This window comes from Canis lupus, chromosome 23, assembly GCF_048164855.1.
Source record: "Canis lupus baileyi chromosome 23, mCanLup2.hap1, whole genome shotgun sequence".
In the NCBI taxonomy this organism is placed as follows: domain Eukaryota; kingdom Metazoa; phylum Chordata; class Mammalia; order Carnivora; family Canidae; genus Canis; species Canis lupus.
This window is the reverse complement of record NC_132860.1, coordinates 6,704,019-6,720,638: the sequence shown is the minus strand read 5'-3', so window position 1 is coordinate 6,720,638 and position 16,620 is coordinate 6,704,019. Positions and strand designations below refer to the sequence as shown.

The window sequence follows — 16,620 nt, the reverse complement described above, 5'->3', positions numbered from 1 at the left end:
TGCCTGAAGCTACGGGATAGACAGGCTTGGAGAGATTGTTAAGACTTTATTCACTTGGGCTCAGTTGAGACATTAGTACAAAGTCTCTGGAGCCTCTTGGGGTTCCTCATTGTTCAGAGTCCATGTACTTTTTTTCTCTCAAACTGAGACTCTCTCTAATTGTTTCCAAACTCTATCAAAAGTCTACTGTAGGAACATAATACAGAAAGTTCATGCACTCTCTAAAATAAAAAAAAGGACTTGGTAGATTAGAGACCTCATTTGTTCATTGATTAAATATTTATTGTGTCCCTATAATGTTCCATATGTCCCTGCTCATTGCTGGAGCACACATCTCATGTCTACTGAAAAGTCATAAATATACAAGGTTAGTTAACGGTTTTCTGGATATTAGATATAGAAATGTGCAGAGAGAACTATGGGCACTCACAGAAGATTGACCAATATGCGTGAGTGTGTTGGGGTGCGTGTATGTGTGTGTTACATGGGGTATCAGTAGTAGTTGGGGAAGTTTCCTGGAAAACTTGATATTATCAGATAAATTTTGAAAGGATGGGTAGCAGTTAGCCCGATGAGTAGTGTAGAAGGGGTCTTTATGGTAAGAGGGATGGCATTTGCAATGACGGAGAGACTCGCGAGAATATGGAATACTTAAAGATCAATATCTTAGTCTGATTGGAGTTTAAGTTTCAGTGGAAAAGAATGGAGAGGGATGAAGCTGGAGATGTTTGCCAAATCACGAAAGTTGCAAGATGCTGTGCTAAGGAGTAATGGGTGGACTTTCAAAGAGCAGGGAAATGTCATGATGTTGAGACCTGAGGTTGAGAAATATTTTGGCAGGGAAATGCATGGATCTACAAGTGGCACAATAGGGACAATAAGAGGAAATATTTGATGAGTATTCAGCATGCACTAACATTATTATAATTTTGTGTGTTGATTAGTATTGGTATTCCAGATGAAGAAGCGAAGGAACAGAACACTAAAGTAACTTGCCTCGGTCCACTCAGATAATAAATGGCAGAACAAGAATTCAAACTCATCAGGCTGGCTGTCCAAGCCCTTGCCACTATGTTAGCTTACCCTTCAATAATCACTAACATTTATTGAGAGCTGTCCCTATGCCAGGCAGCAGTCTAAACACGTCATATGAGTCTCCTAAGGCATTTAGAACTACGTTCTGAGGCATGTATTCTTATTATCTTTGTTTTATAGATGATATAACTACAAGGAGAGAGATTAAATGATTTATGCAATATAGCCCAGGGAGTAAGTATTCAGAGCTGGAATTCAAATGATTTGAGATTAGAAATAAGTCTGAAACATCAACCGGAGCTCTCCACCCCTGTGTTGTGTGGATATAGATTGTTGATGAGAGTTGAAATAATCCAAGCAGAAACCACGGTGGCCTGAAAGTAAGAGTGACAACGGAGGGACAGGATATAGATCCAAGGCACAGTAAGGAAGGAGATTTTATAGGATTTTCAATGTTTGTTGAAAGAATGGTGGGGAGTGAGGACAAGAAATTAAGGATGACCTGAGTGATGGTAGCACCAATAATTAAAGTGGAAAATAACAGGAGAAAAACATATTTTGTAAGAAAGTTTATAAGTTCGGTTTTGGACATTTTGACTTTCACATGCTTGTGGGACAAACGGAGATGATCAATGATGAGTCAAGGTTTGAGATACGTCTAGGAATGTGCCTTTGGGAACTATAGAAGTAGAGAAAGGTAGTTATTGATATGGATTTAAGTGTGGTTTTTAAGGGAGAGTGGGAAATCTGAAAAGAGATACATGCCAAGGATGGAACCCTGAGAAACACCCACACTGAGAACATTGGCGTTCCAATCAATTTTTAGCTGGGGAAAAAGTTGTGTAGTAAGTGCAATAAAATTGTATAAAGAATCAATTTATAAGAGAGATCAAGACAGAACTTCTCTGGTTGAGTGGTTCTGACAGTGGCAGAGAAGGGGGCTGTGCGTGGAGGCTGGAGGCTGCGAGCGAGGACCGCGGTGGTAGGAGAGGGAGCGGTGGGTAGTCAGTGAAGCCTATCAGTCAAGTGTCTGTATTAGTTCTCTATTGCTGCGTAACAAGTTACCCCCCAATTTCACAGCATAAAACAATAAACATCTGTTACCTCAGTGTCTCTGGGTCAGGAATCTGGAGAGGCTTAGCTGGGTGCCTCTGGCTCAAGGGTCTCTCAGGTTGTTGGCGACCAAGTTGCTGGTCATGCCTGTGGTCTCACCTGAAGGCTTGACCAAAAGAATGTTTTCTTTCAAGTTCACGCGCCTGGGTTTGGGCAGACCACTGTCTGTCTCTCATCACATGGGCCTCTCTTAGGGTTCACTCATGACCCCGCAGCCAGCTCTTCCGGGTTGAGGAATCCAAGAAAGAGCAAGAGAGGACTCTTTCAAGATGGAAGCCATGGTCTTTTTTGTTTTTTTTTAAGATTTTATTTATTTACTTGAGAGAGCACAAGACAGAGTACAAGCAGGGAGGAGGGGTGGAAGGAGAGGGAGAAGCAGACCTCCTACTGTTTAGGGAGCCTGAAGTGGGGGCTGGATCCCAGGACCCCTGGATCATGACCTGAGCCGAAGGCAGATGCTTCAGGCAGGCACCCCAGCACAATCTTTTTATAGCCTAATCTCAAAGACACGTCACATGTCATCTGCAGCATTCCATTCACTAGAAATGAGTGAGTAAATCCAGTCTGCACTTGAGAGGAAGAGATCATACAAGGATAAATACCATGAGGAACAAGCCACAGGGTTTCATCTTTGAGGCTGCCTATCAAAATTCTTATTACCATCCCATCCCCTTACAACGTGATCATAATGCCCTATTTGAAAATCGCTGATTTAAATTCTAGGCAGAGAAATCAAAAGAGAAACTGGGACATGAGAAACTATAGAGGTAAGAAAGAAACAGGAATGGGGAGAATGTCCTCCAAACCACCAAAACAAAACCAGGATGCTTCAAGAAGGAAGGAGAGGTCAAGATTGTCAAATACGATGTTGGTATCAGAAGCCACGCTCAGATCTATCACTGGCAACACAGGCAGGGGCAATTGCAGTGCATCGTTGTCCAGATTCCTGTGGATAAAAGCGTAGAGTCAAGGAACAAAAAGAGTGAGAAGAAGTGACTTTAAAAAAAAAGGGTATTGTAAAAGGAGGAGAGTGGTTGCTAATTAAAGATGATCTATGCCTAAAGAAGACCTTTTTTTTATGAGTGGGAAATATCAGAAAGGGAGACAGAACATGAGAGACTCCTAACTCTGGGAAATGAACTAGGGGTGGTGGAAGGGGAGGAGGGCCGGGGGTGGGGGTGACTGGGTGACGGGCACTGAGCGGGGCACTTGACGGGATGAGCACTGGGTGTTATTCTATATGTTGGCAAATTGAACACCAATAAAAAAATAAATTTATTTGTAAAAAAAATACTTTTTTTTTTTAATGAAGATGCAACTTATGAAACACTCTATGGTGATTATCTGGCCGTGCAGTATCAGTAGCAAAGAAGGAAATAAGGCGATCTGGGGCACGGTGCCCTCCTGCTTCATCCCAGGGCCCAAGGGCTCTGCAGCCTCCCGCCAGAGTCACGGAGGAGCAGAGCACTGAGGCCCTGACTCAGACTGATCTGGAGATAAAGACGACTAATGAGTCCAAAGAGAAATGCAAGAGTGTTTTCCAACATTTAGTCTCCCCCTCTGATAATTTATGGCAACGTTCTGAGGCACTGCATTGTTGTTCTTTTTTTTTTTTTTTGCATTGTTGTTCTGTAGTAGGGTGTTCATTCTGCATATTTGGATTTTTCGAGACTTGTTAGGGAGGTATGAGGCACATCCTGATGCACCAAATACAATTCAGATTCCTAAGTAAGTGCTGGGAAGAACATTTCTTTAACCATGCTTCCAACCGAGCTTGTTGCCTCCGTTCTTCATCTTCTGCTGTAATAAGAACTCTTCTCCTTAATTTGCTTGGCTTAAGGACGTACCATCTTAGAGAGGCAGCTCTACTGCAGTGGCGGAAGTCACAGACTCTGAAGTTCGACTCCCTGCTTCATTTTCCATCTCTCACAATGATGCGCTGCGTGCCCAGGTCCTTGGGCAAGGCACTTAAGCTCTCTGTGCCTCAGTTTTAAGACTTGCCAAGTGGCAAACAGTTTACCACCTGCAATGTGGTGAAATCTTTCTCGCTGGGGCTGTTATGAGCATTAACGAAGTACCTGCAGCTTGAAGGATGCCTGGCTTGGAGGCAACACTCAACAAATATTTGGTGTTGTTATCGTTGGCAACAGTGTCGCTATCAACCTTTCCTGGAAACCTGCAGTGATGTCATCGGTCCTCTTTCTTCATCCTTCCAAATTTGCCTGGCTATTCAGTCTATGGTACTTTTAAAATAGCTGTTGAACTTGTCTTTATTAGGAAGCTTTTAGCTAGAAAGGTTAGATAACAAAGCTTGCCTACTTGGAGCTGTGACACATTATCCTACCTTCGCCTCAAAAATGGTAAATCACATCGATTACTGTATCCGGTTGAATAGTATTCCCTAAACTTCACGTCCATTGGGAACCTCAAAATGTGATCTTATTTGGAAATACTTTTTTTTTTTTTTTGCAGATGTAATTAGTCAGGGAGAGGTCTTACTGGATTAAGGGGGCCCTAATCCAATGACTGGCGTCCTTATTTTTTTTTATTTTTATTTTTTAATTTAACTTAATTTTTTTTTTGACTGGCATCCTTATAAGAAAAAGAAGCAGAGAAACCAGAGACTCAGAGAGAAGACAGCCATGAAAAATGGGAGTGATCCGGATACAAGCCAAGGAATGCCAAGAACTGCCAGCTAGGAGGAAGCAAGGCCGGATTCTTTCCTAGAGCCCTCAGAGAGATAGATCCTGGCCCTGCCAATACCTTAAATTTGGATGCCGGTCTCTGGAACTGTGAGAGAATAAGTTCCTGTGATTAGAGTTAACCACTTGGTGCTGACTTGTTACAGAAGCCCTCGGAAACGAAGATAGTTAGTAGTAGACGTTTCCAAACACCTTAACTTAACATAGCACGCAGTGATCTGACATTCTGTGCCCTGGCCAGACTCTTCTATGGGCAGCCTTTCCGCCCAGCAGCCAGGCTGGTTGCTCAGCTCAGCAGGCCCGCACTCCATTCCCCATCCCCAGGTGATGGGTTGCATCCCATGCACGCAACCAGGGCTCTTGCTTGGAGGCTCGCATCAGCGGTGCTCTCTGTATTCCATAGTATGTGGCTGTTACCTCTATCACATAGTTTTTTTTTTTTTATTAAGTTTTACATTTTAATTCTAGCATAGGTAACATACGGTGTCGTATTAGTTTCAGGTGTGCAGTTCTACACATTAGTTGGTGCTCATCATACGTGTACTCTTTAGTCCTCATTACCTATTTCACCCACTCCCCCACCCACGCCCCTCTTCTAGCCCATATTTTATGTCTTTGGGTTTTGTGTTATAGATATGTGTTGATAGGCCTGCCTCTTTTTGTCAGGCTGGAAGTCTCTGTAAATTAGGATATGTGTCTTTTTCATCTCTGTGTCTGAGTCAGTAACGAGCACAGTGTTCTGCTTATCAACATTTATAATGTGTCTGTTAAATGAATATAGGAGTGAGACGGTGACTGATTTGCAGGCAGTGCTCTGGCTTCCGATTTGCTGGCAGACATCCCTCTTCCTTGGTCAATCAATGGTGGTGAATCCAGAAATCCCTCCATCCATGCTTTTTTTTTTTTTTTTTTCTTTTTTTTTAGGTTCATGTGTTTTTCATGGTTCTTGTGACCTCTGCAGAAGCCCCAGCTCTGGAAAGAAAGGAGCTGTTAAATCCAGAACATTTTCCTTAGAATGTATTTATCAAATCAGAGATGAAAAGAAAATGAAGGAACTGGGCCACAAGGAAGAAAAGAAGGTAAGATGACAAGATGACAGTACAGGTTTTTTTGTTTTTTTGTTTTTTTGTTTTTTCCTGCGGGATGAACTTCTTCATGGGGTTTAGACAACCGAGGAGCCAGGAAACAGGCTCCAATCAGATTTTTTTTAAATCACATTTTTAGGGCAGCCCTGGTGGCTCAGCGGTTTAGCACTGCCTTCAGCCCAGGGTGTGATCCTGGAGACCTGGGATCGAGTCCCACGTCGGGCTCCCTGCATGGAGCTTGCTTCTCCCTCTGCCTGGGTCTCTGCCCCCCTCTCTCTCTCATGAATGAATAAATAAATAAAATCTTAAATAAATAAATAAATCACTTTTTTATGCGGGAGGCAGACGACGAATGATGCTTAGTCATTGCGTAGTTGCTGCTGCGTGACAAGCAGCCCCTTTCATGAGTAAGGACATCCTATATCTGAAGGGCTGGGGTTATGCAAATGAGTGACAGGTGGAGGAGGGTCCTCTGGTGTCCAGGTGTGGTCTACGCCCCAGTGCATTTGAGTTGGTACCTCCCTCTGTACTGCAGTCCCCTGAGGGAGCTGTTACAGTAGCTTTAAATTCATGTTTTCCCAAGTCCTGTGTATTCTAATTGCACCTCCTGCTCTGGGGGGAAGGGGCACTCCAGCGGGGTCCTGCAATTATTTGGAGGTTTGCTGAGGCAGAGGGTTCCCGAGCTGAGCTGAGCTGAGCTGCTCCTGCTCCCGCAGCTGGCTGGGGGAGCGGCGGGGCTCTCTGTTCTCCATGGGGGTGAGCAGTGCAGCAGGAGGCTTTCTGTAGAGGCTCTTTGACTAAAAAACCAGAGGCCTGTCTGCCCTCGCCATTATGTCTGGAACCCTCAAGGCAGTATTTGGAATTCATGCTCCCCACCTGTGTCTACCAATACTCTCCCTGGGGCAGGATGCAAAATTATTCACATGCCAGTGTTCTGGCCTAGACCAAAATGTTATTATGGTTAAAAATTATTTATGTTCCAATTACACTTCATTACTTTTTAACTAAAGATCTCATTTCACTCCAGTGAAGAATCCAATACAATCTGGGTCATTTCAAACCAGCCACAGAGAACCTGCATTTGGGGGACATATTTCAAGGAAGACACAGCCCACCATTTAGAATCCTCCCGAATCTATGAGACAAAGTGCTTCGGTGAAGCTCAGAGACTCAGTTTGGAGTTGCTACCAAAGGTAATTTTTTAAAAAAATTATTAGAGCTTTTGTTAATTTCTGGCAATATCCATATTCAGGAAGCGGTTTAGTTTTTTAGTGTTTTTGTTGTTGTTGTTTGCTTTTGGTTTTTGTTTGTTTGTTTTTGTTTTGAAACAGGTTTTACTCCTTCCTTTGATACTGTGATTAAATCCAAATAATGTTTCGGTAGACCTTTGCTCCCACAGTGTCTAAGCTATCAGCCTGACTTCTGTGATTCTGTTAGAGAGAAAGAAATTCTACTAGGGCTTCTCCTCTCCCACAGTCAAAATAAATTGTTTCAAAGGAGAGAGATGTCTTGGACGGCTTAACAACAGCCTCAGTGAATTAGTTTCCCCCTCATCTCAGACTGAAATCTCATTTTTTGGCTAAAGCTTTCCCCAAGGAAAAGGAGTACAACATGTCCTTGAGGTTCTCACTGCCAGGGTTTAGCAAGAGAACTGATCTTTTTTTTTTTTTTCCCTTTTCTTTTCTTTTTTATTTTTTTCTCCCCCCCCCCCACACACCCCCCTTTCCCCCACAGCAGTCTACAGAGTCCTGGTTGAGAAGATCCACCTGAGAAATTGTTTTCCCTCACATTTCTTAAAAGTGTTACTTACCTCTAGCTTTTGTCTTGGTTGGGAAATCTTTAGAGCTTTTCTTAGGGGTGTTTTTTGTTTGTTTGTTTTAATTTTCTGTGGGAAAATGTAGTTTCTGTGGGTGACTTTGTGTTGATTTTCATTTGTGTGGCCAGGTGGGGATGGGCACTTCCGCAGGGTTAGCTTTGTAAAGACCCAGTGAAAGGCCAGAACATCGCAAACGTTTGATCCACTGGTGAAGCTACCCCAGTTTCCCAGGTCCACGATGGACCGTGGCCATCTGTCCCCCCCTCCCCCATGGCTGCATCCAGATATGACTGAATGTGACCTTGGAGAAGACCTTTATCTCTTAGGGCTTTGTTCCCTATTTTTTAAACCGCAGACATTGGACCAGAAGTTCTTTCCCTAATTGCTCTGTGGAACACTGTGCTCTTCGTTCGACAAGGCAGTCGGGGCCCCGCACAATACACAAAAACTAAACTAAAATAAAGTAAAAACTTCTGTGGTCAAATACGCGTGAGAAAGTTTTCCAATATATGCCTGCCTTGAAGATTCATATTTTCTATTATTGAACATTTCTGTGCTACAGAAACCTGTATAAATCTGCGTCCTTCAAACACCACTGGCCTTTGCGTCAGTCAGTGTAGACCAGGTTATGCGGATAGAAAAAATACAACCAAATTTCATAGGCTTACAATAGGAAAGTCTCTCTCTCTCTCTCTCTCTCTCTCTCTCTCTCTCTCTCTTCCCCCCCCCCCCCATACTCTCACTTCTCACTCTCTCATCACATTTGTAGTGTGGTTTAATGGGACTCATGTTCATAGTCACTCAGGGACACCAGCCGATGGAGTAGACATCATCATGAAAATTGCAGATCATTTTGGCAGAAAGAAATGAGGAAGTTTAGGAGGGTCTCAAACCAGCTATTAAATGTTACAGCCCAAATACGACACATCTGATTCCCACTCAAAATTCATTGGCCAGAACTAGTCACACGACCCTAGTCAACTATCTGGAAGGTAGAAACTGCACAGAGGAAAGGAAAGCTGGATTATAGTGAGCAGAACTAATGACTACTCTGACTTTGGAATCCTTTCTTAGTGCAAAAGCTATAACTTAGAAAAACATTCTGGAAAATTCTGTAGTGAATGCATTTTTCTAAGAGCCCTTCCAGTTCTGAGAGTCTTTGATTCTATGATGCAGTTGCAGAAAACCTCTCCTTTTTCTAGTTCGTATGTGTGCTTCTCTGGGAGAAAATACCTTATTTCTTTTTCTTTGTTTATTGGGATAAAATACATATAACACACAAGAAATACCTTTATTTTATAAGCTAAACCTTTAAAAGATGAAATTTTAAGTCCACTGTAGGATCTTTTAGGATAGCTGGTCATGGCGTATCTTCCCTCCAATCACTGAACATTTATATTTTGAATACAATTGCATACCCTTAGATTATTATTATTATTATTTAGATTTTATTTATTTATTCATGAGAGACACACACAGAGAGAGAGAGAGAGAGAGAGAGAGAGAGGCAGAGACACAGGCAGAGGGAGAAGCAGGCTCCATACAGGGAGCCTGTGTGGGACCAGATCCCAGGATCCTGGGATCACGACCTGAGCCAAAAGCATATCCTCAACCACTGAGCCCCCCCAGGTACCCCAACATACCCCAACATACCCTTCGATTAAAAGGGAAACTGAGGTCTTCCTGCAACTAAATCCTGCTGAAAACAGAATCTGGACACTCACCTCTTGGAGGAGGGGTCAGTGCGTATTTGTGAGCGCTTTGGTTGGACCCATTTTCTGTTCACTTTCTGCTGCCTGTTAAAGTCCCAAGCATGGGAAGGGAAAGAATTCACGTTCCAGAAACGCTATAGCGTTTCTGGAATATATATATATAATACATATTCAGTTAATCTGAATGCTCCCTGCAGTTGCTGGGGCTGGAAATGAGATAATGTTCCCACCATTCCTCACCCACCTGTGTTTCCTGCTCTCCACCTATGCCTCATGACTTTTTTTTTTTTTTTTTTTTGCCTTAATGCTCTTTGTCTTCTAAGGAAATCCTAAGACTACAGTCTTGCAGCAAGGAGAGGCTTGCCTTGAGCATGGTGTAATTCTCTTTAGGGACTGGGGGGTACGATTTATAATGTTTGGGTGAGCTGCTGACTTGTCACCAATAAGGGAGGTTCAATCTATCCACAGTTCATTCTGACCGACTGTCTGGCGGGGACCCCAGTGGCCAGGGTGCTATTTAATTTGTCACAGAGCAGCCGGCGGCTGTGATAAATTCATAACCTTCTACTTCCCTTCCCTCCATGTACACACGATTTGCTGATGGGTTTATATACCGCTCTGAGGACGGAGGCAGATTTATAAACATTTTGTGATGCAAAAAGGAGCTGAGCACAGAACGGTGCACAGTCACGGCTTGTGAATTGCTAATAGACCACGAGTCTGGCTTAAATATACATCACATCCTGCGACATTAATCAATTCCTAGAGCTGAACCAACGCAGGGCTTGTCCTTCGGGGACACAAAATGCCTATTTTGAAGAAAGGAATTCTAATAAGGAGCGCAGAGGCATTCTAGACCTTGAGGCTCTTAGCAGCAGCACATCTTTTGTTTCATTTTTGAATGAAAAGCATTTACAAGAAGACACTTGTGTTGGATTCAGTCTGACTTTTTTGAAAAGGATAAATATAGTGGCTTTGCATCTATATGAAATATCCAATTGTTTGGCAACTTACGGGTTCCCAAATCTTCGGCCCTTGGACGGCATAAAAAAAAACAAAAAACAAAAAACAAAAAACTAATATGTAAAATCTCTCCAAGGCTAAGCCCATCATGAAAAATTAATGGATTTACGAGTGGGAGAAAACAGAATCTTTTTTTTTTTTTTTCCTCTCTGCTTCACTGTCATATACTGTTAAAACCTGGATGGTTTCTTTTCCTTTGCCTGGAACTCCTAAGGCATAAGATCCTCTCATTATCTGTGTAATTAAAATACGTGTGAAGCCCTTGGCGATGCCACACCTACGTGCACAACACCTTCAAAGTGCTTTGACATATATCCTTTGGCGATGTGACCAGCATCACATGAGACATTTTAGGTCTCATCACATGAGACCATCTTCCGCATTGGAAAGACCTGATGCCTGAGATTTAACTTAAATGACCAGTCAAGGATATTTAGCCAGAAAATGATTGGATTGGGACTGAAAATCAGATCCTCAGGTTACGAGTCCAGGGCTTTCCAGGACTGTGGTAACTATTCTTACAATCAGTTCTCTGGTTAAGCGCTTTAGTTATCATTTGTTTATGAAGCAACTCCTTAGGCTGAAAGAAAGTAGGAAACCCCTCCATAAGAATATGTTGCAAAAAAAGGAAAATGCATCCGTAAAGGAAACAATTTGTTATAGGGCATATCCCATACCTAGAGGGTGTGATGACTTTCAAAGTGACCTTTTGTGTCTTTGTTCCCAGAGCCAACATTCTGGACAGATGGGCCGGGACCTTGGGTTGCAATGGTCAGGATTTCTCTATGAAACCGCTCCTCCAGGGGAACACTCCTCCCTACCTCGAGATGCTTTCTTTTATGTGGGAGGCACTCGGGGCGTATATACCCTCCCCTGGTCTGCCTCTTGCTGACTCTGACCTGGAGGAGGAAGAGTGATCTGATTAATACACTTGTGACGAATGAATGAGGCATCAGCAGACTCAGCTCAGCCGCCCTGGTCCAGGTCTTGATGTGGTCTTTCTGCGGGGCTCCTCCGGGCGTTGGCTCTGCCCCCCTGTGGGGCAGGGGGAGGCGGCCCCTACGCCGTGGGGCTGAACCTGGGCGGACAGCCTGCCTAATTCTCTGTGCACACACGGGCTGGCCCAGCCCAACTTTTATCTGTCAAAATGTCATGCTTGGACATCCATCTGCCGCTCCTTGGCTTTGTTCTTCTTTATTTGTTCGGACCCTAAGGTGATTACAGAGGTGCCATTTACTGAGTGTGCTTGAAGATTTCAATAGCCTTGATCCCTGTTTTTTTTTTTTTTTTTTTTTTTTTAATTTTTATCTGTTGAACTACATGTTTGTTTTGAACTTTGGAGCAATTGATGGAATAATGGGCTCCTAAAGCCTGAAATATAGTTAATAATAATAATAATAATAGCAATAGTAATAGCAATGGTTGCAGCTGACAGTGTCTGATACTATGCCAAATGCTGTACCTGCTTTATCTCATTTAACCCTCATTGCAATATTTTTGATGAACTTCTAAATTATCTTTAGCTTCGAGATAGACGATTGAGGTGTGGGTCCAGTATCTTTGAATGGGAGTAGCTCCTTTTATTGACACAGGAGGATAAAAACTGTACTTGTCTAAGAGCAGCAAAGGATGCTTGGAGAGGGGAAAGGATTCAGGGCAACGTCTCCAAGGTCCTTCTGTGGGACTGAAGTGTGTCAGCCCCAGAGAAGGATCTCTGGGACTGACACAAGCTCCTAGTCAAGCTGCTAGGAGGCTCCGACTGCCAGCCCTCAGGTGGGAGGCTGGCCCCTTTGGGGGACCAGCAGCGGAAGTCAGGCAGTTTAGGCAGCAGGCTGCTGCTCCTTGCTCTACACAGCGGAAAGCCATGGAAGGCTTTTGCACAAAGCTCTGAGACCATTATTCTCCACCCCATGGCAGATCATGCCAAGCCCATTCTTCCCCTCTTTTAGGTTCAGACCCACGTCTCTTTATTCATTCTTTTGTTCATTCATTTATTTGTTCATGCTCCTTCCTTCCTCCCCTCCCTGCCCCCTCTTTACCTCTCATCTATTATTTATTTGATTAATATCTTGCTGACATTTGTTCTTTGCCTGTTAGTGAAGCCGTCATCCGGATCATTGAGTCTTTCCCCCTTCTGCTCTGACTCGGTCAACAACTGCAGTTTTATCCCCTAGTAAATTAAACCCCGGCCACTATTGGCAGGAAAGCAGCTCTTAAATGGCAGTGTGAGTTATTTCATGGTGGGGCTCCCCCCGACTCCAGCCCCCACGTTGATGAGATAATTGGAAATAAATCTGAGACCATAAAAGATAGAGGGGGTGAAAAAGACACTGAGATAATTTTGCAGCTGACTCTATGGGAATCTCTTAGAACTTTTAACCATCCTGGGTAAATAAACTGAAAAAATGGCCAAATTCCCAAATAAACTTCTTATATTTTAAAAACTATGCTTCTGGGCTGATGGTGTTTGAGAATGAAGTACAACTCACATGGTAAAATACTGTAGACTTTATTGACCTGTCACAATTGGTCCTGATTCAGAAGTAGCACATTCTTAATTATTTGACAATGTCAGAGATTGACATGTTCTGCATAATTCAAAATTCTATTTCCTGAAGCATTACCAAATATTCTATGTACAGATCATCGATTTAAAAGAAGAAGGAAGCTTTGTTAAGATTTACACTGGGGGCGCCTGGGTGGCTCAGTCCGTTAAGTGCCCAACTCCTAATTTCGGCTCAGGTAGTGATCTCAGGGTTGTGACCTTGAGCCCCATGTCTGGCTCCACGCTGGGCATGAGGTCCCCTTGGGGTTCTCTCTCTCTCCCTCTCCCTCCGCCCCTCTTCCCTCTCCCTCGCCCCACTCACATGCACATGCTCTCTCTTTTTTTTACTCTTTGAAAAAAAAGATTTCTACTGAGGAAAAAAATTTTTTTGATGTTTCAAAATTATTCAGCTGGTTTGGAATCCCAGTAGTACCACATCCCTGGGAGTATCTTGAAACTTTGAGGCCTCGTTGACCTCATCTGTAAAGTGGGAACTAGAGTAATCCCTAAACTCATAGAGTTAGGGGGCAGGGTAATATGCCTAGAGTACTTTCTAGCATATTAAGTGTCGTAGATTTAAAATATGTTTTTTGTTTTGGTTTGGTTTTTTAATTAATTAATTAAGTAAGTAAGTAAGTAAGTAATTTTTATTCGAGTTCAGTTTGCCAACATATAGCATAACACCCAGTGGTCATCCTGCCAAGTGCCCCCCTCATTGCCCATCACCCAGTCACCCCCACCCCCTGCCCACCTCCCCTTCCACTACCACTTGTTCATGTCCCAGAGTTAGGAATCTCTCATGTTTTGTCACCCTCATTGATACTTTCACTCATTTTCTCTCCTTTCCCTTTATTCCCTTTCACTAATTTTTATATTCCCCGAATGAATGAGACCATATAATGTTTGTCCTTCTCCGACTGACCTACATCACTCAGCATAAGACGCTCCAGTTCCATCCATGTCGAACCAAATGGTGGGTATTTGTCCTTTCTGACAGCTGAGCAATATCCCACTGTATACACAGTCCACAGCTTCTTTATCCATCATCTGTCAATGGACACCGAGGCTCCTTCCACAGTTTGGCTATTGTGGACGTTGCTGCTATAAGCATTGGGGTGCAGGTGTCCTGCCGTTTCACTGCATCTGCATCTTTGGGGTAAATCCCCAGCAGTGCAATTGCTGGGTCGTAGGGCAGATCTATCTTTAACTCTTTGAGGAACCTCCACACAGTTTTCCAGAGTGGCTGCACCAGGTCACATTCCCACCAACAATGCAGAGGGTTCCCCTTTCTCCACATCCTCTCCAACACTGTGGTTTCCTGTCTTGTTAATTTTTGCCATTCTCACTGGTGTGAGGTGGGATCTCATTGTGGATTTAAAATATGTTTACGGAGTTTTTAATACTCCTCCCTTCAAGAGGTAGAGCTCAACTCCACGCCCTTGACAGCTGGCTGGACTTAGTGACTTACCCCCAGTGAATAGATCACAGAGAAAATGATGATGTATCATCTCCCTGATGCTCGGCATGATGTCTTAGTTGCTCCCTTGGATCCTTGGCTCTGGAGGAAGCCAAATGCCATGTTGCTAGGGTACGTAAGCTGTCCAAGGCACAGGTGTGTTGGTGAGGAGCTGAGGCCTTCAGGAAGCAGCCAGCAAGGAGCCAGATCCTCCTTCCATCACCCTGTGAGGGAGGTTTGAAGCAGATCCTCAGCCTTTGGATGACTGGACTGGTCACCATTCTGACCATAACCTCATAAAAGACTCTGAGCCAGAGCTACCCAGCTGCTGCTCCTGGACTCCTCTCAGCATGTTTTTGCTACCTCATGCCATTGAAGAAGGAAAGATGGGCTCAGAGCACAGGTTCCAACTGCATCAGGAAGCCCTGTTAGGTAGACTGTTTTGCTAATGAAGTAAGGAACTTAGGCTTGTTCCCCGCGGGAGCTGGTGGTCCTGCTTTCTCATGTGTGCAAGCGCACACACATACACATACCCCCACACACGTAGTAAACCACAGTAGAGACCACAAGCCTGATCCCGCTGTGACTACTTTCAAAGGTCTGTGGAAGGTTCTGGGTGAGAAACTGAGGAGGCCAGAGGAGACTACGGATGACTCAGCATCCCTCTCTTCCCTAACACTTCCCAGATCTGCCTGCAGTGATCCAGGGTGTCAGAGCGAATGGAGAGCACAGAGGAAAATGGAAACAGTTCAACACAACACATCCTGGTGTCCATTAAATATAGAGATTTAGTGTTATTTAGCCACATTCTCCGTGAAATAAGATTTCCCATGGATTTTTTTTTTCACTGAACAAGGAGACAAAGTTACAGCCTAAATTTGCATGTATATCTATTTTTAGGAGGAGGAGAGGGGCTCTAATCTGGTTGCTTTTCAATAGCATGGACAACTTAAAAAAAAACAGTCTCTCTGTCTACTAAGGAATTTGAATGATCCTTTCTCTAACAAATGACATTTCAAATTTATGGATTTATTATTTTTTTAAAACAGTCATCTCAGCCACCATTCACTTAAAGAAAAAGAATTCTGTTACTTCTTACCAAACAGATACTTCTCATAACCAAGATGCTAGTAAAGTTCTAACTACTGCTTAGTCACAGGGGTCTGGTGTCTAACATTCGGCATATGACCCAAAAAAGTACACCCAGAAGCTAATTATCATATGGCCACATTTCCAGAAATGCTGGTAATCGTTTGAATCAGTTTAGAATCCTGAAGGACTAGAAGGCCACCACTCAAATGGCTCTTTACTCACTGGTCAGTGTGATCATGAGATACCTTGTTCAAGCAGTAGCATAACCATCTAAGGGGGTAGAAAATGTAGATATTGGCTTCATTTCAAGCATCAGGAAAATTCTGGGGCTAGTTCCAGATAGCTTAACCTTTTTGAGAATTACAAAAGGGAGCATTTGGGAACGGAGTTCAAAATACATATATTATCCAGGGAACAGGGCGTTTGGGAAAACAGAATATTCCCGTTTTATTTCTTGCCTGAGACCTCCAGAAGACGACTTTTGGGTTTGACGACAGAATCTGCCATTAACTTGCTGTTTGACCTTAGATAAGCCGCTTCACCTCTTTGGGGCTTACTATCCTCATCTGCGGGCAGGGTGATAGTAATACCAGTCACATAGGATGTTATGAGGATTTAACAAAATCATACACGTTAAAGTGATTAAAAGGATACCTAGTACTTGTAAATGCAAGCGGTTAAGAATAATAACAGCAGTAACATGAACAACTAGTGTCAATTTTTTTAAATGTGAAACCTGATTGTTTTTCAAAAGGAGAGCAGGGTCGATATGTCATCCTTTGCACCTTTGCATTGAGAATGAGAAATACTGTGGGGTGGGGGGCCTGCGACGGAGCAGAAGGGCTGGTGTGCACTTGAGACAGACCCTGTATGGCCCGGGCACCCGATGATGCTGACTTAAGAGGCCTTGCCGGAAGGCTCTGCTGGCCCTGTAGAGCTGGCTCAGGCTGCCATGGGTATGTTCTCAGGCTTTGCCCGGTGTAGCCGCAGAGTGTGCAAATTCATACAGACCGTGGTGAGAAGACGGGGTCCCTGCTTGGC

The 16,620-nt window shown here is 43.5% G+C and overlaps 1 long non-coding RNA gene across 2 annotated transcripts in view; it reads left to right on the top strand.

Annotated features, from left to right (window-relative positions):
- Nucleotides 1-5,778: 5,778 nt before the first annotated feature.
- Nucleotides 5,779-16,620, top strand: part of LOC140614660 (uncharacterized) — a 103,164-nt gene continuing 92,322 nt past the window's right edge. For both annotated transcript variants that reach the window (XR_012015458.1, XR_012015457.1), the window contains exons 1-2: nucleotides 5,779-5,929; nucleotides 6,963-7,128. This is a non-coding gene — a long non-coding RNA (uncharacterized lncRNA). The remainder of the gene's footprint in view (nucleotides 5,930-6,962; nucleotides 7,129-16,620) is intronic.